The sequence below is a fragment of the Bombus flavifrons genome, chromosome 5 (assembly GCF_040668555.2).
Source record: "Bombus flavifrons isolate JBK064 chromosome 5, iyBomFlav1_principal, whole genome shotgun sequence".
NCBI classification, from domain to species: Eukaryota; Metazoa; Arthropoda; class Insecta; order Hymenoptera; family Apidae; genus Bombus; species Bombus flavifrons.
This window is the reverse complement of record NC_138446.1, coordinates 3,262,963-3,263,684: the sequence shown is the minus strand read 5'-3', so window position 1 is coordinate 3,263,684 and position 722 is coordinate 3,262,963.

The following is a 722-nucleotide window of genomic DNA, read 5'->3' as shown; positions in this document are numbered from 1 at the left end:
TCATAATAAAATATCATACACCTAAATAACTCAAATCAAGAGAAAGATATACTAAGCAAATATTAACCCCATTATTTTTATTAAAATGCACTAACTCTAATATGCTAATTTTTAATACTTTCATTTCATATTTTACAAATACATAAAAAAATAAAAATACTAAAGTAATTAATCATATTGTTTCTGATAATATTTCAATTTATGCATAACAATTATTTTGTATTTAAATAATATGTTCGATATTGTTGTGAACTAGTGAGGGCCTGTGACTCCCTCTAACATGAATATTTTGTATGATCATAGGGTAAATTCTAGCACCGCGAATTTAACTGTATACTAGCATAGCCGAAGTAACGAACAAAAGTTATTTAACAAATTTATTGATTAAATGTTAAAATTATTAATCAGTAACAACTGTGATTACTCTCAAATTTCATATTTACTTTCGTTACCATGGGTAAGAACATTTCCATATCATAAATCACTAGCTTCCTAAAATTGTATACTCCAAACAAAGTAATGCTTCTTAGCATTAGTTAGTAAGAATTTGTCTTATTGGGTAACAAATTAATCCTAGATTGTCATGCATATCCGAGCGGATAAACGAGCCACTTTACGACCCAAAAATTAGAGAATTATTAGAATCGTTGAATTGTTAGGACCGTCAAATAAATTTCATTAAAACGCAAATCTTATTAAAGTACTCAATCTATTATTTGAAT